Here is a 27,627-nt window from a genome sequence, read left to right as displayed (position 1 = left end):
TTATAACTATATAATGAAACTGCTATACAAGAGTAATCTTGAACACAGAGGGTGCTTCCTCCAAAAAAGTACTTAGTTTCAACTAAGAATTTTTTAGGCTCAGGAGCTACTAAGCCCATTCACCCAAACCAAATATTTATATCTAAATAGTTAAAGATATTAAGGAAACATAAGGCTGAAGGTTTAGCATTAGGTACAGGAAGGGAATAAGAAGTATCTTTGAAGGAGGTCAGCTGTGAAGCCACTGAACAGATAGTGTATAGCTCAGTTCTCTGATGAAGAAGGTACCTTAATTTCTGAGTAGGTAAGTTTTGCACCTTCCAGTCCCATGGATTCAGGGAAAGGATCATTTAGGTCCAGAGGCTCTGAAGCCACTCATTGGAGGACCTCCCTGTCCCCACTGTGCCCCCTCCTTCCATAATATCATTGTGGCCCATTACCTTTAATTCTACCTCTAGTAGTACCAAAATAGCATCCAGGCTGTGCTGGATCACCCACAGAAAATGGTGCAATGCAGTGCTGCTGTTATTTGACAGAACAGAAAGCCACATTGATCCAAGTTACTTTTTACAGCAAAGCGTGTTTATACCAGGATTTCATCCTAGTGAAGCCATGTTTGCTTCCTGGTGCAGAACAGAGACCCTGTCCCTTCTGAGACTCCTGGGCAAAAATCATTAGGGATGAGAGCAATGAGAATCACTGGCTGTAATATCTGCTGCTTTCCAGCCTGGAAGAGTGCCTCACAGGCAGAGGTTTCCCTGGAAGACCTTCGCTCACTGTTGGATGCAATTACAACAGATTCTCTCATTTCTAAATTTTAGCTGTACCTGCTGTTGAATAAACAGGCTAGACCAATCTCAGACATTATTTATTAATGGAAGCTGATTCTTTTTTTTCAAAATACAGCAAGTAGAATCCTCCTCTAACCTGCCTGGGCCAAGTAAAGGTAAAGAATACAGTTAAGTGAGACAGCTAATTTTGTATCCTCATTCATACACTGTTGTTCCAGACCTCAAGTACTCACTAGTGGCACATTCAGCACCACTCCAAAGATGGTAAACAATTGGCACAGACTTAACAAGTTTCTTTTTCTGGATCCAGAATAATTCTTTCAGGTTGAAACTGCATTGAACTGATTGTGCTAGCAGAGCAGCCCAGTGCTGGGCAATCTGCCAGTCTGCAGTGTGCGGAGTACAGGATTTGTCCTGCAGCTAAACAATAGCTCTTCTTCACATCCACGTCTCTCATGATGCAGCCCTTTTAACTCAGAAGGAAACTTTGGTCTCCTAATGACTTGCAAGTCTAACTTGGCCATGTGATTAAGAATTATTTCTTTTGTGCTGTAGCACAAAAATAATTCAAATAGATGTGATAATGGTATTGCATTCAGCATGAAAAGATCATTGAATGTAAACGTGGAACAAAATGTACTTCTGTCTCACAGAAAATTGCATTTAGAACTTGTTGCTACTTTGCTGCTTTTGTGATAATGCTTCAACCTCAGACCCTGGATCTCAACATAAATACCCTGGCGTTTCAGACAAAGGAGTCAGAGAACATCTATTATCTCCCAAAAGCTGAGAAATTCTGGAAGGTGCATTAAGACATGATGGGATTCTTCCCTTTGTGACTTCCAGAAAGTCACAAAAGTGATTGTTTTGGGATAACTAATTTTTAAAGAACACTTTGTGTAGCAGGATTATGTCATGATGGTTTTTGTACGTACTGGCAGGGCAACAGATCTTCTGCAAGAGGAAAAAAGGGAGAAATGGGGAGAGAATAAATGCTGGATTAGGAGTTCTGGCTCGAGCATTGCCCAGAAGAGTTACTAAATGTCACCACAAATTAAAAATTACTTTTTATTTGTGAGCCTTTGTGCACAAAGCACAGTGAAAATATAGCTAAAATTTGCACACTTAGGTACCAAAAGTTAGATATTCACTTCAGAGTTTGACAGTGATAAGATTTCCCAAGGTACACCTGGCATATCTGTTCCCATAACTGCATGTTTTCCTTGTGAAAATCTTCCCCTTAATAACTCACTTTGGTTTAAATGAATTCTGACTTACAGCAACCTCACTGGTAGCTGTTGAGTGTTCATTACTTCAGAAGGTCAGGCTTCTTGGGTAGACATTTCTTGCACTGTTTTATTACTATGCAGACAGGAGACATGGAACTTTTTACACTTCACTCCTCTAGCTGAGTATCTATATCTTGCTTTGAACACTTTGTGCTACACAGGTGTGTTCTTCATTCAGAAAAGCAGAGGAATAGTGAGTATTAATCATCTGTATCCATTTTCTGAATATCACATGATTCTTATAGGTCATGTGTACAGTAGACTCAAAATAGTGCATAACAGATATTACTGCTGGTTTATGAAAAACAGTAAATAAAAATTCAAAACTCATTTTTAAACGGAAATGTAAATATAAAAAATGGCTGATGACACAGCTTGTAGCATTCTGCTTTGGAAATTACCTTTGTTATTTTGCAATGAAATTGAATTTTCAACTGTCAAAAATTTCCCATAAAATGGAAAGCAAATTCTGACCCTGTCTTTTTCTTCCAGCACATTCTCATCACTCCCAGAAAGACCTCATGTCCCTCATGGGGGACCATAGGTCTTCTGTTTCTTTTTGGAAATATATGTTCTACACCACTGTTGATATTCCATAAAATTAGGGTGCTGGGCAGTTTTTCTTGTCCAGACTAGAGTGCCACTCTGAAGTACAGTTACGATCTTCATTTGGTTTTGTAGATTTCAGCAGATTTTTAATGAACACCTTTTGGGGGAAAAGTACTAAACCTATTTTTGTCTTAATCCAATTGCTTTGGTAGCTACAGAGTAAGACATATTTTAAAGACACCAGGACCATATGTTGTAAAGTCATTCTTTTAGGTATAAAAACATCCAACAAAATAGTAAGTTGAAACAGAGAGAGTTCAAGCTGAGGTACCAGCACGTGGAGGTTATATCCATGCATACACTAAACATGGCTTTTTCTCCTTGAAGATGTATTCTGCATCATCTTGAGCTAAGGAAGCTCCCTAATCTGCAGTCCTGCTCTTACCAATTCAAACCCCTTTCTTCTACAAAATCTAGTACCAGCTCTCTAAGCCAGACATTCTTTGCTACCTCTCCTTGCCTGTAGTCACACTTCCAGCTTATTCCAATAACTTCCAGAAGAAGATCCTGCAGGATACAGGCTGTCCTGAAAGTAGCTTTTCTTTGGGGAACAAAGAGCCTCATCTTCTTTATGCCTCAAGCTAGCAGTATCTCGAGTCCCCTGATGCCTCCCAAAGGCAGTTCCGATTGGGTTAGCAGCTGAGCCATTAGACTGACAGCAGAAAACAGACTTTTGTTTAGACAGCAGCAGAAGTGTGCAGTGATACACAGTAACCTCCTGAATGCAAATACGTGTGACATTTTTATTTTTTGCAGTTTTCTGAGAAAGTAGCAAGCCAGGTCATTGTAATGAATTGGTAAACATCACACTGTATTATATATGAAATTCATCTCCTTGCACTCAGAAGTGGGGTGTTAATGCAGTACTCCTCACTGTGATGTCTGCTTTCTGATATGTATGATGCTGTGCTCTAAAATATTCGTATCCCAGTCATACCATACCACTGTGTTATTAGCCTGAATATATGAAGACAAAAAAAGACCAGGAAGAAAGTTAATTTCACTTTTGGTTTTCAATTCTTATGCACTGTAACAGAATGTGAATAACCTCATTACTATACAATTTTTGTGTGTCACATAATGACCTCTATACTAAAGACCAAAGTTTGCATAATTGAGGAGAGACTCACCTACAACAGTGTTGGAATTCATTAGCATAAGGCTGAAATAATGCTAAGAAAATAGTATTTGATGTCACCTATTTAAACTGAAACACTGTGTGTTTTCTTTCCTCTGGAATTCTTAAAGGTACATGCTCATGACGAGGAACACAGCTTGTCTTGCTGAATCTGGCAAACAGTGAGAGATGGTCCTGTAACTCATCAGCTATTTACATAACAAATGGAAAAGGTCTATTATGTAGTCTTGTAGTTTCTTGCAAGTATCAGTAAAGTATATGTTACTTAATGGATTTATCTTTATAGGCAATATATTCACATATTTATCTTGACTTTTAAGTGCTCATCCTTCATGCTAGGCTCTCTGTAGTAATTAAAATATACCATAAATCATATCTACTGTAATTACCAAAATACACAGTAATTATCCATTGATCTTTTGAGCCTGTAAAGTAACTATTTCAAAGCTGAGTTATTTTGGTATTCCTTGAGACAAGCCTACTGCAAAATGTTAGTAATTCACTTAATATTGCAGCATAGATCAGCTCTGGAGTGTTTCATGTCTTCTCCCTCTCCCCACAGAAATGTTATGGCAATTCTATTGACTATCATTTTAAAAATCACTTTCATCGATGACACCTGAATCCTGAATGCTATTCTAGCTGGTGACAATATCCTGTGGTATGCAGTTATTGAGGATCACTCTGCAGGCAGCTATTCCTTTCATCTTACACTTTGTCTTTACCATGACTGCAGAGAGAAATTCTACATGAATTGGGGGAATTCAAACCTGAGTTGGAAAAAGGAACAACTCTTATCTGAAACCTGCAGGTAGTTAAACCTACTCCAGTGCATCTGCTCAGAATGAGAGCTGTGAGCCCAATGGTAATAAGTACAAGTTTACAAAAACAATCTGAAAAAAGGCAGAATAGTTCTGCTTGCCTTACTGAAGGTCTGAGTATCCATGTCTGAATGTGTGTAACGGGGGTTTCATGAGCCTTGGGACAAATGCACTTACCATTGCTAACTGCAACATTTTCCAAGCTTTTCCCTTTTCACAAGTATAAATTCTAGCTGAAGCGCAGGCACCTTGCCAGTTTTTTTTAATATTGCCAATTCCATGGCTGCATAAGACATATGAGGATGTGATTTGTTGTAGTGTTATATCAGAGAGTGAGGTGAGCCCAAGTCAATTTATGTAGGGGTCAGGGTTAATTTTCTTACTGTTCATGGAAAAATGTTACACTAGTTTTCTGCAAACTTGAATTTCCACTGGTAGTAATATCTTGCAGCCATGGTGGTGTGTAATGTAGCAGTGCTAAATTCTTGTCTTCAGAGATTTATGCAAGTCATTATTTAAAAATAGAGATCTAGGAGTCACATCTGGCTAATTAATCTGTACTAAGGAAAGTGAAGTGCCTGGCCTTTCAGGTATCCCTGTGATGGCTGAGTAAGCTTGCCATCCCATAGAATTGTCACTTCTTTGTTGTTTCTTTTTTTCACCCCTTTTTCTGTATAAGAAGTAGGTGCTGAAACAATCAGCTTAGCGCATACACAGTTTTCAAATAATTGCATGGGTCTAGTTCAGAATTTGAAATGAATTAGGAATAACCAGTGTGCATCACCATGGACTGAAGATTTGTTATGCATAAGCCTGTCAGGGATGTAACCAGTCAGGTATCACTCTAAGGTTGTATATGAATACAAATTTACCACAATAATTCATCCTTGTTACCTGATACTACCATGTTTTGCTTTTGATCTTTTCATGATATTCCATGACAACTGTTGTCATATTGCAGTTAATTTTAACAGCCCTATGGCCAAACCTGAAAGCCGCCCAATTGTTAAAATAAGACAAAAAAGGATATATTATATTTATGTCAGTATTATAGTAATTCATACTGCCAGTAAACAGAGAAGGTAAAACCATGTAACCATAATAACTTGATTGGAAAAAGTCATTTTCTCATAATGACTTGTAGGGTGAGTAGCGGTAGTCCCCACTTCCTGCCGTGCTATACTGGGGATATGCAGTTCACAGGAGTGACTGGGTGTCACTATATACTTCACAGCCCAGACTACTGCCTCTTTACTCCAAATGCATAACTACCCATTATTTCTTTAGTTATTGGTAAGTCTAATAAAGAATCAAATTAATTATGTTCTTTAAAACGTATGCACCTATAAATCGAGGTTACCAGTCTCAATGTAGTCAGGAATTACAGTCTTTAGCAAAAGATTATGTGTAAGATTTGAGTACCTATGCTAAGGTTTGAATTTCTAAAACAGCTGAAGGGAGTGTTTAGATCTAATTGTAATCACTGAAGATAGTAAGTATGAAAAGGGGGTTCATGTCAGATCATGATTCCCTTAGGGGAAAACAAGTGCAAGAACCGTAATCTTGCCTAGTCCCACGCAGGGCAGTGGAGTTTACTAGCCAGATGATAAGGACACGGACTGAAACATAGGGAGCAAAACATGTTTTTTGTATCTAAACTTAGCAAATATTTTGTTACTTTGTGAGCCTGTTTCTTCTGTATGTTTGCATAAAGATAGTCCTTTCTCATGTCTTCTTCCTCGCACCCACAGAGCTGGCGCAACCTCTGCAACAGCCGTATGTGTATAACATATTCCAGTACATTCACTTCCAGATGAAGGCAAGTGTATTTGCTGGCCTCTATTCCCTAACTGTTTGGAAATACAATATCCCTGGATCAGTAGACAAGAAACAACAGACATCTTACACCAGTCAGCTTCTATGATGCAGAAAAGAAAGACAGTGATGCTCTCAATCAGTTTTATGTCTAGCAAACTCAAATTATAAGCCCTCAATAGTTGCTAGTTTTTATTATTTGAGCAGCATATCTTATTTATCTCACGCATTGCCAGTCTTTCCAGTATAAGACTAAAAATCTGTTCTTAGTCAATTCAAATTATACAAATGGCTTGTTCTGACACAGAACTGTGTGAAAACTCTTGTCTTATATCCAAGTTATATCACCGAGCAGTGCCAAGCGCAAACTGTAACCAAATACCCCATTTAAAGATATTTTTGATCAGGTAATTAGATGCAGTTGTTCATGGGTTTGTTGTGTTTTTTTTTCCTAGTTAATGCACAGTCTTAACAATTTTTAAAGGGAAGCGTAGTACATTGGGCCTTCCTGTATTTGAAATCAAAATTATTGAGGTCTTCCGCTCTGACAGCAAGAGCTGTCATTCGATCCAGAGCAGGTTTCTTAGCTTTCTGTCCTTATTGTCAGATGAAAGGAAGAAGAATACTTCTGTAAAGGTATTTATGGATTTGTACGGTAATTTTGAGAATAATCCTTGATCTTGCAGAGTCCTTTCAGGAGTATTGCTAGACATTGTGCTAATTACAGTGTGATCATAACACTGTAGGGAGGAAAGAAATGATGGGTAAAACTACTGGGTGTGAATAGTTTCATTCTCTCTCTCCTTATGGTAGACTTAGTCCTGTGTCAAAGTTGACGGATGGAGACTCTTTAACTCACATGGGAACTGGATTAGACAGCCCTTGTGATCTAAGGTGAAATTTTCAGCTGTGCTTCTAGTGTCCTACATTAGTATGTGTGAAGAGTTCATCCCCTCACCTACCCACGCACCTTGATGACATTCTTTTCATCTAATCTCCTGTAGGAAATTCATATTGTCTAATGTTGATATCTAGTGTTATTTAATAAATTCAACTCTAACAACACATTAAAAAAAACACCAAACCTATGTGCAGTAAACTGGGACGTTTGTCTTTTCTAAAGTGCTAGAGGAATACCGGTAAGCTGCCTTTTTAATAGTAAATCATATTTCAACTTTTTAATAAAATTTAGCATTAATCTGGTAGAGTTGGCCCTTCTTGTGGAAACCCCGGGGAAACCAGTCCAGAGTAACTTCACAGGGAGAAATGCTGAGCTCAGTAATTATGACTAAGATGACTGACTTACACTACATACTTTCCTTCCATTCTTCCCTTTCTCTTCACTCTTTGCTCTGGACCATTTATGACAAGTCTTATGTAGCCCAAAGTAAACAGTACTGAGCCCCAAAAAGAATGAAACCCCTACAAATAGTAACCAGAAAATCTTTTACCAGAAGTAAATGTGTGCATAAATATTATTCAAACTCATAAAATAAATCATGATATGTCCTGATCTGTTAGTTTTAAATTGCCTTCTGAGATTAAAATGTTTAAATTAATCTTCATGGAGAGATGTGCTGCAACTCCCAGAACTTTTCCTGGCTGCAGATAGAGAGATCTTAGAATGACCGCTGGTTACATTTGTTTGCTTTTTATTTCTGAAAAATGCAGGGAGGAACGATATAAAACTCTCAGGAGCTCACTTCATGATTAACCATGACGTAATTGACAGAGGAAAACAGCAACAATTCATACAGCCAGTAATTAATCTCTAGCTTTATGGCCTCATTTGCCAACTGTCTCCATATTTGACAGAGAGAGTGACTTGCTGAATGTTTAATTTCCTCAGTGACAGCAAAGGTATGAAATCAGATTTGAAGATAAACATCTTCTGTGGCTTCTGCTTACAAAAAGAGTAGCCAATTAAGTATGCTTGCTTAGCCCTTGCAAATATTTGCCATGGGATTGACATAGGAAATAGAACTTTTTTTCCCTTTCTGCTCAGGAGCTCCACCTCACTAGCTGCTCACCCTCTGCAGTATGCATTCAGGAGGATTCCTTATTTCATGCATCTGAATCATGCAAGTGATTTCATTTCATTCTTTTTTATTATTATTATTCTTTCACCTCTGTGCTTTAAGGGCCAAATCACATGAGATGCTGAATGCCTCCAATGAGGAATCTACATACCCTAGTGGGACATGAGGGGTTTGACGTATCCCAGGAGATGATTTGCACCTCTTGTGGTTGGTAAAACAAGTAACTCAGAGAACAGGCAGAGAGCGGTTGCAGTGAATTATTTCCAGAAACATTTTCTCCCTATAGTGAGGGGAAAGATTTTTATTTGCCTATCTGACCCGCAGCACATACTGCTGAGCTGCAGCAGACAACTTCTCCTCTCTGCCCTGCCCTGAAAATCTGAGATTCTGTCCACATTCTGCGTCCTCTGGACAAGTCAAACAGTCTGCAACAAACCGACAGCTGCAGCCCAGAAATGAGAGAGGAATCTTACCACAAAAAAAAAAAAAAAAAAAAATTAAACTCGTGTCCTGTTCACTTGCATTTGATTTTTAAAGTAAATACACTTGAGATGTTTCCTACTATTGAAAGGGTAGTTTCTTGACACCGTTTCATATAAAACAATCAGCAATGTGGAAGCAGGCAGCTGTATATATAATACGACTATGCTTGTCAGAATCTGCTTTATTAAGTTGGAGTTGGTAAAGGAAATAGATCTATTTTCTTTCTTTAAGCTTTAATGGGCTTTTGTTTTGAACTTGTCATTTTGATTTTCCTGTGAGCTTTGTTTTCATTTTCCTTGAAGATTTCTGGTAACAATAATTGCTTGCAACAGGAAGATTCATGTGAACTGACTTCCATTTTAGACTTCAATTCCTATGAAATGGAAGGGGATTGCAATGTGGATGTGAGCAGAGAGGACTGATGCTTCTGTACAATGCTCTTCTGCTCCAACTGTAAATATATTTTCATGATTAATAAAAAGAGAGTAGAAATCTTTCTAGTCTGTTAGGGTTTTATTGATGGCCGCTCCCAAGAATACTGAAAAGATGCTATCAATACTCTTGACACTCTGCTTAATCAAGATGTGACCCTCCAATGCAACCAGGCAGTGTGCTTGCTTCAGAGATAGAACAATGCTACTCTGGTTAGGCGAGAGGTGGTGCTTGCTGTTTCTGGTTGAGGTGTTTTTTTGGTAATTTTATTAAATCGTAATCAGTGCATTAAATAATATTTAATGCTGCTAAAGTGCTGTTGGACTCAAATAGGAAATCAATCAGCTTGTTCTCTAGTTCAGTGGCCTTCAGCCATGTAAACTGCATAGGTACTTCAGGGGGAACAGCTGACAGAGTTTTGCACAGCAGACAAAATCAGATCAATAATAGTACATTCGGTTTAGTTTTTAAGATTGCTCTGGCTTGGAATGTGCCAACAGGCACATTCAATATCAGATAGCTGGGATTCGAACAAGAAGTTTTCAAGTGCACCCTTAATGTTTGCAACTTGCTAAGTATTTTTGTTCTCTAGGTGTTGCACATCAAAAACCAAAATGATGAGTGGAGGTTCCCCTGGGCAAGATAAGAAAGCCTGTGCTTACTGTCAAATATATGACATGATCCTACACCACTGGTGGAATTAGTTTGGCATGCTCCTTGATGTGCTTTACAGTTTGAACAGTAGGTAATCTTCACTGGGTCAGAGCATTCGGTCTCATTTTTGTGCAAAGATGCATTGGTAAATGGTGCCCTAAGAAATATTGTGGCAATTGAGATAGGTTAGGAATTGAACCACACTCTGGCCTCTGTTACAACCAGTACCCAGCAGGTTAATGGAGTAGGATAGTTGCTGCTGAAGGATTTAAGGTGATCCCATTAACTGCAGCGGATATGTGTTCACATTCCCTACCTGTGGGGGCAGGGGAAATGGATTACAGTCTGTAGCCACTAGCAAAGGAGAACTCTGCTGACAGTAATGTCCTCATAGGACTGGGGAAAACTGAGCAATTCTGTAAAATTTAAAATCCTGACCAGAAACTTGTATCTTCCTTCAAAAACTCCACGTGAGGGGAGTTTGCACAGGCGCTCAAACTATTTCAAACACTCCCGCTGGGTCTGGCCAGAATGCATTTGACGATTCCTTGCAGCTGTTTAATTCCAACATAATTGCCTTTGAGATTTCCTTCCTGAGTTTTCTGTGTGAGATGCACTAAGCTATGTAGATAAGAAGCAATCTATACATTCTGTGTATGGGAGTAAATCAAAGAATGTAACACAGATGGACAACAGCAAGCAAAAAACTCAGTTCTTGTAATTTAAAATACATTGCAATGTGACTCCCACTGAGTTGAAATATCTAATTTCCAAGAATTTCCTGGGGCAGGAAGCATGGGATCACTTTATTCTGCAACAGTCACATCAGTCTACAAATTAAAATCTAATGAATTGTGTTTGAAACAATTACACATACCTTTTCTGATTTTTTCACACAATAAATTTATATAAGCCATCCAATGACTAGCAATTCTTTCTGACAAATATGATAATAGTTAAACGTGATCCTGCATAATTGTGCTGAAAATGTGTTTTTCCCCTCTGATCACAGAAAGACGGCTTAATCATATTTCTGTCATCTATAGGTGACAGATTGAAAGAGTTACTAAGTCTGTCCCTTTTGGTTGTCATTCCCCTTAACAGTAGATCCTCCCCTACTCTCTGTGCACTTAAAACCTGATTCCAGTTGTCTTTTCAAAGCAGATCCTAAATCCTAAATGACACCTTAAAATATTCTTGCCAGGGCCTTTGAGCACTCACCCTGTTGGAACAGAGCCATGGACTATACAAACAGTTATATTAGACATTTGGTGGCTGACAGGTAGATGTGAGAATTGTTGAAAATGATTTGAAAAAAAAAAGAGAAGAAGAGGGAAGGAAGGAATAGTGGAAGCTCTGGTCAGAAGGAGTTTTGTGTTAGTGAAGGGGAAGAACTGAATACCTCGCACCCCCAGCTCAGCCGTATCTAATCTCTTCATTCCTCTAAAGAAAAGCAAGATGTGCACTGCGTGCTGCTGGAAGAGCTATTCAAACCATGTAGTATGAGCACGTTGCTCTGTTTTGTGAATTTAGTTCCTCACACCATCTCCATCCCAGCATGAGAGAACTCTATAAGCTCAATGCAATTGTATCATAATTTGGATCTCTACAGGAGACTGAACTCACATCACCAATGCATGTGTCACAGAACACTTACATATACACACAACAGTTCCAGGCCCATGGTGACATTTTTCAAACTAATATATTGACAGGAGTGCCAGGATATTTTTAAGCATATCCAGGAGGTAAAAGAGCATTACAATGAGGAAGAAAACCCAGCAGAATGCTGACACCCAAGTACATTACTTAGTGTGCAGTTGCATTAATGAACCATTACTTCAAATCCCAGGTTTGCCAATAGTGTCACTGTTCGTTTATCAAGGCAGAATCATCCTGGATGTGAACAGAATGCCTGTATAATAGATAACTTCTCAATCCTCCCATCCCATACATTTTCTTGAGCCCATTACAAAAGATTTACTTTTAAAATGGATTTTTTTTTTTTAAACAGCTAGACAGAAAGAGACTGTTTGTTGAACAAATGGTGGTAAAATCCCCAAGGGTCTGACTTACTTCCTTAACAACCAAGACTTCAGCTTGAGCCAGCTGATGCTCTTTTAATGAGTGCTGCTTGTCAGAGGATCATATCTGCAAGTTGCTGTATGAAACAGCCATTTTCCATGAGTTCATAAAGCAGTCTCTCTTTTGAAATGGCTAAGGTGTTGTACCAGTCTCTGCAGCACAAAACAGACACTTGTTTGAACTGAAAGGGCAGGGGGAGGAGAGAAACAACCCAAAGCATATGGGGGGGGGGGGGGGGGAGTGTGTTTCTTCCTTTTCTTTTAGTTGTTTTCCCTTTCTGTGAGAGACGGCTTTGTGTTTGGTGTTTGTACACAACAAGCTCAATAGATTCAAGAAGAAAAATGCTGAAATAGGAGCTTCAAAATGAATTTCAGCTGTGGCCTGAGTGAATTAATATGAGCATGACAGGTTGCTTATTTAGAAAACTGGGCGGACAGTAAGATAAAGACTTTTCATGTGACAGAACATCCCCAAAAGGTCTCTCTCTGTCCCTTGTAAGGCTGTTCAACAAAAATCAAGAAGAGACTCCCAGAAAAATCAAAATGACAAGTTCAAAACAAAACACACTAGTCCTTTTCTTAAAGGAAGATCATCCCCATGCCAAGCCCAAACTTATTAATATTGCTTTCTGACAAGCACATCCACTTTATGATTTTCATGAGTCTGTGGACCTCATTACTTTTAAATAAAATGGTAATGTATAACTATTGTACTACTGCTACAGATGGGTTCAAAGCTAAGATCATGAAGTAAAAGAACAGCTTTTAGTAGCCCTGCCATCAACCTGTTCTTTTTAATATATGTGTTATTTATTGCTGCAGGTTAGGTTACACCCTTGAATATCATATTTCTCATCAGAAACAGCAATGAGTAACTGGGTACTGAAAGGTTTAATGCGCAATGCTGAGTAATTTTGATTAGACCCATATTTTATCACTTGTGCTATTAACATCAAAAAATTTTCAAGCTACAATAGTCTATACATTTGGGTTTAATGTGAATTAAGGGAATCAGGTTCTAACATATTCAATTACCTCAGGATTTTTTTTTTTTTTTGTCCTGTGCATATCAGGCCAGCCTAAATCACTGGTAAAACTCAGATTGCACTTGTGTACAAATTAACTGTGTCCTAAGAAAATGAACCACTGAAGTTAATTCAGATTTGTTCAGAGCCTTGAACAATGTAAGTAATGAATCTTTCAGACAGTTAATTCAAGCAGAACAGAAATAGAATCCACTTAAATGTTACTACTTTTTGGATTGAATCTTACCAGCCTGGATAAGTCTGAAGATCCAAGTCTCAGTGGATGAGATCTGCAAATCCCAATTTTGACCCCAGCAGAGAGATAGGTGGTGACTTCATCTTTGTTTATTCAATGAAATGACTGCCCTAGCTTACTTTCGGACCAGAAACATAAATATATAATTCTATTTTGTTCTAAAAGTCATTTTTACATTTTGTAAACCTTTCTCCATTTTGCAGATCTTACATCCAGGCTGATAAAATCATGAAGCAGGAATAGCGATTTCTTGCACAAAAAAATGTGTATGTTAGACATGGTGGTTGAATGTTTCACCTCTATTAACCTCTCTTCCAAACCAGCAGAGAAGTGGGAATATTTGCTTATCATACAAATTCAAACTGAGATGCTTTTCCTGTGAACAAAAATGCTCCTGAACTTTGTTTGCAAGGGTAAAGTCTTGTGTGGTTTGCTGCATATATTACCATCACTATCATTTTTCAAATTATTTAGTGTTCTTAATATTGGACAGATAGTAAGAAAAATTCTCACTGGTATTTAACTTTTTACTAAAAAGCTGATTAAACCTTTATTCCTGTCCATCCAGCTCAGGTTGTCACAGATTTTCCAACAGTAACTAAGCTGCTGCTTTATGATGCAGGCTCTATACATGTTATTTAGCATGCTGCTTCTTTTTAGTGTTTCAGGCTGCACAGAAAACAGCCTCTAGCATATTAACTGCCTGTTTCACTTGAAGTAAAACAGGAAAGCATTTTAAAAGATAAGTTTTCCCTTGTCACCTCTCCTGCTTGTACTGTAGATTATCAGAGCCTTTCCCCTCTCTCACGTAAGCAGAAGCAGATATAGAGAAAAATGTGTTCTTTAAACCAGAGGAACATTTTTCTTTGCTGTTCTATTAATATCTGACAGAAATAAAAGGGGAAAATTCTGAATAAATCATTGCAGGCTTCTTAAAACCTGTAAAATGATCTTTTAAACAGGACTTTGGCTAACAAAAATGGGATCTGAACATGTGTGTAATGGAGCCAGACTCACAGAGGAAAATGATAATTTCTGTGTCTGGCACCTGTCAGGTTTCTTTAAGAGTCTAAATGCATGTGTTAGCACTGATAACCAGGCTTACTCCCCAATAGACCAATCAAAGCCTAATTTTCAGAGGGAAATCTTAAGAGTCCTTTCAAGGTCCAATTTCAAAACATGACCCTGTGTTATCCAACAGAGGCCAGTATCAACTAGATTTGTTTGCACCAAATATAGCTTTAAAGCATAGTAGTTGTAAGAGATCAGAGAGAATCTCTCCTCCAACACTGAACAAGGAGTGATAACAGCAAAAGAAGCAGTACTAATCCTAAAACTTGCCTTTCTGCTCCAGTAACCACCGGGTGTTCAGAGACAACATGCGCAGCCTCAAAGTTGTAGTTCTGATGGACCCGATAGTAAGATAACTAGGAGCAGCATTCAGAGCAGGTAGCCTTATATATCATAATTAGTCCAGGACAAAGAACAGATGGTATGAGAAGGAGATGGATTCCATGAATATGGAGTGGGTGGTAATTGTAGCTGGTCCAAGATCTGAGACCTGAGAGATTGGTGTTGGTAAATAGTGATAAATGTGAACTGGTTATTTTCTGGGTATTACAAGTTACAGCAAGAAAGAATGGAGTTGTCAGCTGACAACAAATTTTTAACATGAAGGGGTTTTTACAGCTGCTTTTATTCTGTGATGTGTTGTTTCATTTGTTTGTTTGCTACTGGGCATTCACTGTGAGATTTTAGGATTCTCAGTCTATGAAGAGATGGCTTAGTGTGGCAAAAGCCTTTGAGACCCAATCAGGAAGGCTGTGGTTTCAGTTCGAGAAGATGAATTCACAGCTAGTAGTGAATATTTAAGCCCTGGTTTTGGAGTAAATGAACATAAGCAAACACATTTGACTTTCCTTTTAGTTTTGTCTCACAAAGTTAATTTTCTGATGTTGAATTTTTATTGATGGTCTCTTTTCTGCTCTATAGTTACTGTATCAGGAAAAGAAGTGCTCTGAAAGCCAGACAGAAGAGGAAAATACTCCAAAGGAAGTTGGGCTATTAGTCTCCTGAGACACCCAGTGTATAAACTTCTTTGGCTTATGAAAGATGCATCAGCCACACCTCCATTCAGGATCAAGTCTAGCCTGTTTCTGAGACTTAGTGTCATAGGCAGCAAGTAATAATTCCACAGTGGAGAGACATGTTTCAATGGAGATGCTAAGGTATAAGCACGGATTAGTTCAACTAAAGGGTGGTGTCACAGTCAGGGGTTTGGGTGTCTTGAACACGGGACCCAAGTTTGTAGGCCAGGTCTACTGGGGGCTGGTGGAACTGGTCTGCGCAGTTTTGGTAGGAGGCTTGCCAGACTGGTCAAGGAGGCTTTAAACTAAATGTGTTGGGGGAGGGGGCATCATTCCATCCCAACATTCCCAGTCAGTTGCCAGCACCTACAATAAATGCGCGGAGCAATGCAGAGCTATCCCAGTCGCTCCAGCCAATGAGCCGGCTTCAGCTGGAGCTTGGCTCAGATGCCTCTATACAAATGCCTGTATATGGGGAACAAACAAGAGGAATTAGAGATGTGTGCACGTCTATGGGGGTATGATATCATAGGCATCACAGAAACATGGTGGGATGGCTCCTATGACTGGAGTGTTGGAATGGAAGGTTACAGGCTCTTTAGAAAAGTCAGGCCTGGCAGGCGGGGAGGGGGAGTTGCCCTTTATGTTAGGGATAGGCTGGAGAGTATGGAACTCTCTCTGGAGACAGGTGAGCAGTTAACAGAGAGTTTGTGGGTAAGGGTTTAAGGGAATATAGCTATGGGAGACATTACTGTGGGGGGTCTGTTACAGACGGCCTGATGAAGGACAACCTGTGGATGAAGCACTCCATTGACAGATAGGAACAGCCTCATGCTCGCAGGCCCTTGTTCTCATGGGTGACTTCAACCACCCTGACATCTGTTGGAAGGACAGTACAGCCAGGCACAAGCAATCCAGGAGGTTCCTCGATTGTGTAGAAGATAACTTCCTTCTGCAAGTAATAGAGGAGCTGACAAGGAGAGGTGCCATGCTTGACCTCGTGCTCACCAACAGGGAAGGGCTCGTTGGAAATGTGACTCTCCAGGGCAGCCTTGGATGCAGCGATCACGAGATGCTCAAATTTGAGATCTTCAGGACAGTGAGAAGAGCGTGCAGCAAGCTCACTGCCCTGGACTTCAGAAGAGCAGACTTTGGCCTCTTCAGGAACCTGCTTAGTAAGCTTCCATGGGCTACAGCCCTAGAGGGCAGGGGGACCCAAGACTGTTGGTTGATATTCAAGGATCACCTGCTACAAGCTCAGGAGTATTGCATCCTGACGAGAAGGAAGTGCAGCAGGAGGGCCAGGAGACCTCCTTGGATGGATAAGGAGCTGCTGAGGAAACTACAAGGGAAAAAAAGAGGCTTATAAAAGGTGGAAGCAAGGCCAGGTGGCCTGGGAAGAGTACAGGGATGTTGTCCAGGAAGCTAGGGACCAGGTTAGGAAAGCTAAGGCCCAGTTAGAATTAAACTTGGCTAGGGGTATTAATGATAACAGGAAGGGATTCTACAGGTATAGCAAATAAAAGACAGACTAGGGACAACGTAGGACCCCTCAGGAAGCTCTCGGGAGAACTGGCTACACAGGATTTGGAGAAGGCTGAGGTTCTCAATGACTTCTTTGCCTCAGTCTTCACTGGCAAAGGCTCTGACTGCACCACCCACGTCTTGGAAGGCAGACACAGGGACTGTGAGAATGAAGACCTTGGGCCCACTGTAGGAGAGGAACTGGTTTGAGACCATCTTAAAAATCTGAACGTGCACAAGTCCATGGGACCTGATGAAATCCATCCATGGGTCCTGAAGGAGCTGGCAAATGAAGTTGTGAAGCCGCTGGCCATCATATTTGAAAAGTCATGGCAGTTGGGTGAAGTTCCCAACGACTGGAAAAAGGGAAATATAACCCCCATTTTCAAGAAGGGGAAAATGGATGACCCAGGGAATTACAGACCAGTCAGTCTCACCTCTGTGCCTGGCAAAATCTTGGAGCAGGTTCTCCTGGAAGGCATGCTAAGGCACATGAAAAACAACAAGGTGCTTGGTGACAGCCAGCATGGCTTCACTAAGGGGAAATCCTGCCTGACCAATTTGGTGGCCTTCTATGGTGGGGCTATGGAACTGATTGACAGGGGTAGAGCAGTTGATGTCATCTACCTGGACTTGTGCAAAGCATTCGACACTGTTCCACACAACATCCTTGTCCCTAAATTGGAGAGACATCAATTTGATGGATGGACCACTGGGTGGATAAAGAACTGGCTGGATGGCTGCACACAAAGAGTTGTGGTCAATGGCTCAATGTTCGGCTGGAGACCAGCAACGAGTGGGGTCCCTCAGGGATCGGTGTTGGGACCGGTCTTGTTCAACATCTTTGTCGCTAACATGGACAGTGAGATTGAGTGCGCCCTCAGCAAGTTTGCCAATGACACCAAGCTGTGTGGTTCGGTTGATAATGCTGGAGGGAAGGAATGCCATCCAGAGGGACCTTGACACACTTGTGAGGTGGGCTGATGCCAACCTCATGAAGTTTAACCATGCCAAGTGCAAGGTCTTACACCTGGGTCAGAGCAATCCCAGGCACAGCTACAGGTTGGGCAGAGAAGAGATTCAGAGCAGCCCTGCAGAGAAGTGGGTGCTGGTCGATGAGAAAATGAACATGAGCTGGCAGTGTGCGCTTGCAGCCCAAAAAGCCAACCGTATCGTGGGCTGCATCAAAAGGAGCGTGACCAGCAGGTCGAAGGAGGTGATCCTGCCCCTTTACTCTGTTCTCATGTGACCTCACTTGGAGTATTGTGTGCAGTTCTGGTGTCCTCAACATAAAAAGGACATGGAACTGTTGGAACAAGTCCAGAGGAGGGCCCCAGGGATGATCAGGGGACTGGAGCACCTCCTGTATGAAGACAGGATGAGAAAGTTGGGGCTGTTCAGCCTGGAGAAGAGAAGGCTGCGTGGAGACCTCATAGCAGCCTTCCAGTATCTGAAGGGGGCCTATAGGGATGCTGGGGAGGGACTCTTCATTAGAGACTGTAGTGACAGGACAAGGGGTAACGGGTTAAAACTTAAACAGGGGAAGTTTAGATTGGATATAAGGAAGAAGTTCTTTCCTGTTAGGGTGGTGAGGCACTGGAATGGGTTGCCCAGGGAGGTTGTGAATGCTCCATCCCCAGCAGTGTTCAAGACCAGGTTGGACAAAGCCTTGGGTGATATGATTTAGCGTGAGGTGTCCCTGCCCACGGCAGGCGGGTTGGAACTAGATGATCTTAAGGTCCTTTCCAACCCTAACCATTCTATGATTCTATGATTCTGTAACTGACCTTTTCTTGGCATAGCCCTTAGAAGGCGTAAAGTGGCTCAGCAAAACCCATGGGAATGTATCTGCTTTTTGAGGATTTTATTCCTCTGACCTTACAAATAATTAATTAATTGCTGGGTTTCATCCTTTTAATCACTGTGATCCTAATGTTTATTCCAGAAGGAACCAGAAGTGCAGTTTCATGATTAGATACTTTTGACTGGATTTTTAGTTACTGTTTTCTTAGGAAAATTCATCTTTGTGCCTAATACATACTTTGGAGTATAACAATTACAGACTTTCAAAAGATTTTTAATTTTCTTTGAAGGAAAAGAAAATGGGTTTCACAGTTCCTCCCATAAAAGTTATAAAATAATTCCTGCTTCATACCAAAAAAATGTTTGCAGTATGTGCAATACTTGCACTGTTTCCCTTCCAAGTAATTCCGGTCTTTTGTTAGAACTTAGGGAAAAGGCTATTGGTACTTTTTTTTTTTTTTTCAGCAAGATTTTGTTTATTTCAGGTGAGGCTCAAGCTCATTTGTGGATGACATATAGGTTAAAATTCAGATACTGTTTCTGAGTGAAATATAAATTACGTAATGAAAAATGGTTATTTTCCTTTGGCTTCAAAGTTGATTGCTTGCCATTTAAATTTTTGAAGATTCAGTCAAACTTTATTGAAAAGAATATTTTGGAAAAGATGGAGAACAAGAAATACAAAACCACTAGGAACACCAGGTCAGCTTATTGATGGGAATTCTGCACTACTCTGTGAGATGTGGTTGAACAGTATCTGGCTCTTGTCTATTTCCTGCTTATAGGAGCCTGGAGTCTGTGGAATAGCAGTCATTTTGATGTCTGTTTTGTAGTAGAGTTGCACTTGTTTGTGGGAGGAATGTGAAGGGTTGGCTGAGAAAACAAACCTCTGTGAGAATTTGAGCCAACGAAGGATGGAAGTCTGAAAAACCAGCTTCCCTGTATTTCAAGCCTGTGTTCAGTGAAAGAACAGTCAGCACAGTGAGCCACAGTGAAAGAGGATTTACTGGGGTTTAATCTTGTTTGAAACTGCATTTTGGAAAGTTCTCCATGCATTGAAGCTCGCATTAAGGTTTCTCTTTGTGTACAAAAACTAAGCATATAACCCACTTATTTATGATAATTTGTTGAATATGTTTTTTGTAACAGGGAATCCTCAGGTTTATCAGGTCTGTTTGAGATTCAGGAGCAGAAACAGCTAGGGATTTTTACTTTTTAAATGGGTCTCTGATTGATTTTCCATCACAATTGCATTGGTACTGTCACATTGCCTAGCTTTAAGGGACACATTCAAGAACTCCTTGGACGAATTCTATACCCCTTATGGGATATGCTGAATTAGCTGTTGCTTTCTGCAACTTGTGTTTGCCAAGCACATTGTCTTCCTGTTGTCGTGTAGACTACTGTGAGTTTTTAATGCAACTTCTCGAGAATTAGATTTATCTTCTGTCAATATGCTGCTTCTTCTGGGCTTGATACTATGACTCTGAAGACAATGAGAGTACTGATGGCAGTTTCAACGGGAGCAAGAGCAGACATTTAGATATCCCTCATAGCTTATCTGTGCTTCTGTTAATAAGTCAGAATGCCTACTTAATTTACAGACCAAAACCCAAAAGCAATCACATAGAACACAAGTAATTTTAAAACTTCACTTCTAGGATATTTTGGAAAAAAAAAAATCAGATTGAAACTTTTTTTTTTTTTTTTTTACAAATAGGAGAAAAGAAAAGGATAGAGCATTTTCTAGAAAGTGCATTCAACTCATCTACCTGCTGCTGCTAAATGAGAATCCATAGTAATGTAAGCTTTCACCTAACCACTCTGTCAAATATCTTTTCTGCCTCTTTTCATGATTATTTTTGAACAAAGTTAAGAACCTAATACGAAGTATGGAAAAGCTCTCAACATTTGCTTAGGAAGGAGTGCTTTACTAGTGGGCTTGTCTGAAGTTGGCAGTACTCTGTTGCATTGTATAATATTTGAATTCTGGGGCTTTATAACCACTGTTCAGGTAAATATCAATGTAGTGACAGGCAAAAGATACAAAGAGGTGAATTGAATTATATTTAATCACAGCTGTGTCTACTACTCAGTCTCCTGGAGTGGACTCCTGGAGTGGCAAAGCAATTACCATTACAACAGTGATCTTTGTATGTGTATACTAGGCATGCTTCAATCCAGGCTTGAAAAATATGTGGTTCCAGTAACTGTCTTTATAGGCACAAAATCTTTTTGAAGCCATTTACTTGTCCATAATCAAAATATCAGATATTTTTCTCTCCTCACGCTTTTCTTTCCCAATTTCCTGTTAATAGAAGATTCTAGGAAGCTGCTCTATCAAGGCTGATGAATGCACATTCCTGGAGGGTCAAGGTGTGTATTCCTGGCTGGACTGCTTTGAGACACAGCTGCTTCCTAACTGGACAGGGCAAAGTCAGCTGTCTGCTGTTATGCTTCCAATGTACATGAGTTGGTCTAGTCTGGTTATTGTGTTTGGAGCAGGTTAGAGACCTGCATCAGGTGCTGCCAGAACTGTGGGATCAATAACCTTCAGTTGTTTGATGATGATAAACAGCTGGAGCTGTAACACCACTTACCTCACAGCTCTACTCAGGCAGTGTATAAAAGGCTGCTGAGCATGAGCAAGAGTGGTACATAAGCTCAGCATAGATTTAGCTGAACTGTATAGAGCTAGCTTTGTCTACCTGAGTCTTAGCTTTTTCTGCTTGTTGGTAGTATTTGTTCTTTTGTACCTTTTCTAATGCTGTGAGGTCTTGTTTACTTGCAATATTAAACTGTTAGAAATGAACATGCTGGCAATGTATATTTCTGTGCTGGATTGCATTATAAAATGCATTTTTTCTATGGTTAATTTTCACACATTCACTCAATACAGAATTGCATTTCATACAATTTATGCAGTATTGAAATAAGTTATCAAGAGGAGATAATTTTGTATGTGCTATGCCTTCATTCCAGACTCTCTTCTTAAAGGGAAACTCCAGAAATGTCTATGAAAGTAAGTTAAAAAGTCCTTCCTGGGAGAAATAAGGTTTCTTGTGTGTTCATTTACTGTGGTATTTGAAGAATGGGGGAGATAACATCTAACATCTTTTCAAACACTGCTCTGTACAAAACACTTCCACTCCAGCTGCTTCTCACATCCTATATAAACTCTGTTTAAATGTTAAGGAGGGTTTCTAGTCTGCATTGCAGTTTTTGAGTTAGAAACGGGCAACTCATTCCACAGTGTGTGAAAACAACCATTATTTCAAATGGTTGATGATCCTTTGCATGCAGTTAAAGAAACCAGATAAAAATACAAAGGTAAAACAAGAGCAAAGCATCACTCAAGGCCCGTAGAAGTGACGCCTTATTTGAAGAGCAGCTTTCTGGTTCTGTTTGTACAAATAAATGACAAACCTGAATGACCTCATTTGAAGATGTTCTCTGTTCTTCCTCCACCTGTGCTACTGTTTTCAGGTACTTACAGAAGCTTTTGTTCCTGAACAATTGTGAAAATTTATTGTCAGAGTCATTTTAGCAATGATCTTCATAAAATAATTTAATTTATATTCCTTCCCCCTACCAATATTTTTTTATATCTTACATCCTTTTAGGAACAAATTGAAGGATAACAAAGTCATAATGTCGCCACTAAAATCATTCAACATTTACAAAGAGAGATCCTCTAGTATATGAGAGATAACTCATTTGCTTTGTCTTGTAAATATAAGGAATAGCAGTGATAGATCTAAGTGCAATGTACATCTATGGTATCAATAAATTGGTTAGCTTCATCTGTGTACATTATATACATCTGCAGAAGTAGTGCATGACAAAGTGTGCAATAATGAATACTGTACAATGGTGGACAACGCTACACAGCATAAACGTAAAGGATAATGGCATTACTCTAAAATAGCAAAGCCCCAAGCAATTCTAGTAAACCTATGAGAAGATGTAAGATGACTGCATTGTTTCACATGGTAATAATCTGTGTATCCATGTAGTTTCCATAATGATAGATGGATATAAACTATTATATGAGCAGTTGAAGAAGAAATTACCTGTTTATACTGAATAATTTCCATATGAATGGTTCAGGGTTGTGGGGTTTGTTGCTTTGCTTTTCAGAGATCTGCAGTTTCTTTCTGCCACTGGCTTTTTATCACAAACTTGCAGCCACACAACCTGATCTCATCAGATCAAACAAGTTTTTGTTTTATTCTATGATTCTAAGTTAAACATAGTCATATCTGGTCAATACTTAGATGAGTGATTTCCAAGGTAATTCAAGAATGCATTAGGAGACTGCTCCATATCAGTATTCCTCTCTTGCCAGAGTTGAAGAATTCATCTCCCATGCTGTTGGGGAGTTCACCTGATATATGGTTCTTCATCCTCATCCTAAATTATCCTTTACCATTGCCATGCTGTTAAACACCTCCACATTCCCCCACAAGTGGCTGCATTTGTCAGCGTATATAGTCTACCAAGAACCTTTTGAGATGAAAGGTACTACATAAGCAATGGTGCCAGCTAAGATGCTATATTTTATGTTAGCTTTCCTCAGCTCTGATGTTAATATATCCAAACAGAATGTTAATTTTCTAAGCACCATTGAGATCAGCCTTTGACTGGACAGTACAGAGCACTGTTTCTTTGTCAAAAGTTCTTACAAAAAATCATGCACACAGCTGTCAGAAGGGCAAGATAAACCAGCATTTCTGTTATCACCCTCTGTGAGGTAAGCCAGAATGATCATTACTGTTTTTATATTCCTTTGTAAACTGTGATTTAATTGGCTTCTTTGACTTAACTAAAAGCTGGACCTGAACATTACATCTTGAAGTTTCCATTTGCTTTTACTCTGCCAACTGCCAACTGACATAATGTTTCTTGATATGACTGAACATGTAAGTTGAAATCTCACACTGTTCAGACTTCTGTTTCTTCTCAGTTTTGTGTAACAGCTACAGTTCTACCTCTCTTGGAGAAAATGCATGGGAAATTCATATGTGAGGAATGAATATTGTAATAGTTAAGAGCTATGATAAAGAATACCAACTCACTTGTGATCATCAGTGAAAAATGAAACAAGAGGTTATCAAACCTATTGCTAGAGGAAAATACAGATTAAATACAAATAAAAGGTGTGAGTAGGCTTGTATATTGAGAAAGAGAGAGCCCAGCAAGCTGAGTCTTTACTGTTTAAAGACAAATATTAAGGCTGATTTTCAAAGACAAAAAAGTCACGCTTTTTAGCTGTATTTTTTCCTGAATAAATAGCAAAACCATAGAACAGTTTCCTTAATTGAATGCACAGAATGAGACATGCAACAACAACAAAAAAGAAACCACCATTAGTGTAATCACAGTGGATTTTCATGCTCTAAGACAATCATCATCCACCGCTTGGAAAAGGAAAATTGTGTATACACACAGAAATTATGTATATAATAGAGAAACGTCTAAGCCACAAAGCTAGAATCTAGATGTGTCTTTTCTGTAGATTTAGGGGGGGGTCCCGTATTAGGAAGCCTTATCTCCAGAAGGTACTTCATCCTCTATAGCAGATAATATACCATTCTCACAGAGAATTTCAAATCTAGCAGAAGTGATTCCAATGACTTCAGTAAAGTTCTGCCTGACCACACCAAAAGTGAGTTATAATCACTGCTATTAATATGGGGATTCAGGCTGTGTCAAAATGTGGATGCAAGTGCTCTGAGAACTCCCAGTGAAAATAGCTTTTTTAGAGAAAATGATAAAATGAAATCAGATATCAATCATTCATAAATCTCTTGTATTTATAGGTAAAACGGGTTAGGAAATCTGGTTGCATGTTGGAAGGATGTACACTTATAGAAGGAACGAAGAAATGAAATCTCTCTGCGGATTATTTTCTTTCTGCTTTTTTTTCTTTTCTGTTTCGGAAAATGATATATATTCAAACATCTAAAGCATAGACAAGTTTGTCTATGACTTTTAAATTTGGATTTAGCTAAGGAAGTCCAATTTATACAAGCTTGGAGAGGTTTTGTTAGTGCCAAGCATACCTGAATATGCCTGCCTTTGTACCTTTGAAGGATTTCACATTGCCCAATACAATGTTCGTCATGGTTTTAATTTTTCTTCAAAATGGATCTCTTTTATGTCTGCTATTTACCACCCTTGCCAGAGTCATTGAGCACAAGATATTCAGTATCTACAAGATGCAGAAACTGCTTTCTTCTTCATACTCATGTAACAGGTAATGGATGGTTTTAAGAAAGGATCTTTACTTTGTGCTTTACCTATTCACGTGTAGGATTTTGATTTCATTTGAAATGAAAGGCGTAAACCGCAGGTCTGAAAACTAATAGAATTTCTGCATTTACCTGCTGATCCATAGCCTTTAGGTTAGATTGTGTGTCAGCCAGAAGTCGGCTTGTTGAATGAAGCAAAACTTTAAAACTAAAATGAAAAGATTTCTGTTATATGTAGCCTGACACCAGATATGAAAGCAGATTTCTTATGGCTTATTATTGGAAATGTTTTCCAGTGTGTCTGATAAGCGAGACTGAACAAGCCATAGAAAGTGGACCTAATCGGATAATGCTGACTCACAGACCGTAAGTTCTATGCCTTCTCTTGTGAAGACTGAGGACAAAATGGCTAGTATAGTGGCAAAAGGCAGTGTAAAGATCAGGAAGAAAACCTGCTGGTTTGTGAGTGGGGCTGTTGCACCAAAGCCTATTTACTTGTATGTATTCATTGTGTGTATTTCAGAAGGGTTACATCTAAGTGCTTGAGTGAGTTGCAGCTCTGGAGATGGGGCATATAAAAAGCACTGGGAGAATATCAAACTGGATCAGCTATTCATTTTTTAGTAAGTCTAGGTTGGTTGGTTGTTTTTCTTTTGGAACTTCAAAGGAATTTAAGATACAGACTTGTGAGGAGGGTCCCCATGAAGGATCAAGTGCTGTATTCTGCTCAGATTCTCAGTTCAGGCACATCCTTCATGGAAATACAGTTCAAAATTGGGGATATTCGCAGGATGAGCAAAATCTCAGTATGTTTCAAGGAGTATTCATGATGTTGCAGGATGGAGGACAAAGAAAGTTCTTGTAAAAATGCTTAAGACTGAGCTCTCAAAGAGCTGAAGCAAAAACATTCCTTTATTATTTCCATGCTTAGATATGGAATGCAGAAAGATATTTAACACAGCTTCATGTTCTTTCTGCTTTTCAGATTGCTTGTGGATATCAGATTCTATCAAACGCAAACATAGTGCCGCATTAATATTGCCTGAAAACATTGTGCACACTTTTATTTGTTAGCCTGGATTTTTTTTTTTTTTAATTATTGTTGGACTATGCTTTTATTTCTAAGATTCTTGAAAACAACTCAGAGCTTGGCTTTGTACCTTAAATGTCCCTGCTCAGGGGAAAAGGAATTTAATTGCATAAAACACACTCTGCACTGTTTTTTTTTTTCCCAAAGAACTACTGTAAGATTAACATTTTAAATGGATTGAGTGTCTTTATAAATATCTTCACATTCATACATGTCTGGAATAAATATCATCTGGGACTTCAGCTTTATTTTTCTTACTCTATATTTGGAATTCAAAATAAGCTTTATTTTGTGAGGAAAAATCAATAAATCATTTCAGCTGTCCCACACTTTGTAGAACTAATTGTAATTAGTATAATGTATTTGTTGGCAAGGGCTTATCAGGCCAATAGCATGAAGAAGCAAAGAAAAAGTCTCATAAAGAATTATGTTGTTTTGTAAAGCTAATTGTGACATTATCTGGTACTGCATGTGATTGAACTCTTAATTTTTAATCTGTTTTTCCTCCAAGCAATGTAGCTACTGGTGTTACCTGAGGTTCTCTGTAATGTAACTATATAACAGATTCTTGGCAGTTTTAAATTTTACAGTTTAGTGCCAAAAAGATGTAGTCTTGAGCCGTCTACATTGCAACAAGTGGGCTGTAGTTTCTAGTTGTCATTAATTAGCTTGTTTTAATATTTGCATGTTTTACAGATAAGAATTCAGTTAACTGTGGTGTCCTGAACTTTGATGTCTAGGGAGCAGCAACAGCATCCTCGGATGTATGCTGCCTTCTAAAGAGCTGCTTGCCTGCAGAGCTTCATTGGCAACATATCCAAGTCTTAACTAGCTGATACTGGGAATCACTGAAAAGATGATGTCACTAATAGCAATATAATATGTGTAGGAGAAATCAGAGCATTTATTTATAGAGCAAAAAACTACAGTCCTACTTCTTGAATGTGTTTTAATAACTTTGGTTCACTGGAAATGTCAAATTCCTGAAGCTGAATTCTTCACCATAGTTGATAACTAGGCCTTAGCTTACTCTGATAGTGAGCTGGTTAGATGATTAGTTCAATCATTCTAGTTTACTATTCTCAAAAAGCTAGATTATGAAAGACTCAGAAAATTAACCAATTTGCTACTTCAGTTGATAGGAAAGCCGTAACAATTATCTTTCAGAGCATTTCATGGCCGTTCTAATAAGCATGAAGACTTTTCTCCCAGCTTCCATTTGTACATTTACCCTCCTGCAGTCTATTCAATTAATATGGGAAAAAATGCTTTGAAATTGTCCCATGTTGAAGGAAGTGTTCAGTAGGCTAGAAAAGAATCTACTCTGAACCATAGGTCCTATTCCTTGGAGCTCCTCTGTGGCAGTCTTCTGCTTTACTGCCTTGCTTGCTGTATCATGCTTTTTTCTAAAGGCTGCCATCTGAGAGAAAAAA

The 27,627-nt window shown here is 39.1% G+C and overlaps 2 protein-coding genes and 1 long non-coding RNA gene across 6 annotated transcripts in view; 2 read left to right on the top strand and 1 right to left on the bottom strand.

Moving 5' to 3' along the window:
* EBNA1BP2 (EBNA1 binding protein 2) overlaps positions 1-27,627 on the top strand; it is a 498,012-nt gene that overhangs the window by 243,736 nt on the left and 226,649 nt on the right. The gene's annotated exons all lie outside the window — the stretch shown is intronic.
* ST6GALNAC3 (ST6 N-acetylgalactosaminide alpha-2,6-sialyltransferase 3) overlaps positions 1-27,627 on the top strand; it is a 253,727-nt gene that overhangs the window by 211,783 nt on the left and 14,317 nt on the right. The window lies entirely within an intron of this gene.
* LOC134162926 (uncharacterized) overlaps positions 3,530-27,627 on the bottom strand; it is a 50,770-nt gene continuing 26,672 nt past the window's right edge. For both annotated transcript variants that reach the window (XR_009964491.1, XR_009964492.1), the window contains 2 exons: positions 4,447-4,557; positions 3,530-3,646 (listed from right to left, as the gene is read on the bottom strand). This is a non-coding gene — a long non-coding RNA (uncharacterized LOC134162926). The remainder of the gene's footprint in view (positions 3,647-4,446; positions 4,558-27,627) is intronic.

Source organism: Pezoporus occidentalis, unplaced genomic scaffold (assembly GCF_034315485.1).
Source record: "Pezoporus occidentalis ecotype Australia unplaced genomic scaffold, CSIRO_AGI_Poc_V1 ctg194, whole genome shotgun sequence".
Classification (NCBI taxonomy): domain Eukaryota; kingdom Metazoa; phylum Chordata; class Aves; order Psittaciformes; family Psittacidae; genus Pezoporus; species Pezoporus occidentalis.
This window is presented reverse-complemented; position numbering and strand designations above follow the sequence as displayed.